Here is a 226-nt window from a genome sequence, read left to right on the forward strand (position 1 = left end):
AGATGATACTGTAAGTCAAACCAGGTGCTTATGTAAATTGTAAAGATGCGTATAGTAGTAGTCTTAAGACTGCATATGAGGAAACAAGAGTGGTAACATGGCAAAACAAACAAAAAGGCAAAAAGTAGCTTCTTTCAATGCAACAGATTAGTAAGATAAAAGAAAAATATCAGTGACATTCATTGTCAATTTACAACCAAAAACGCTCAACAAAATTTGACTGATC

The sequence above is a fragment of the Sturnus vulgaris genome, chromosome 9 (assembly GCF_052056855.1).
Source record: "Sturnus vulgaris isolate bStuVul1 chromosome 9, bStuVul1.hap1, whole genome shotgun sequence".
Classification (NCBI taxonomy): domain Eukaryota; kingdom Metazoa; phylum Chordata; class Aves; order Passeriformes; family Sturnidae; genus Sturnus; species Sturnus vulgaris.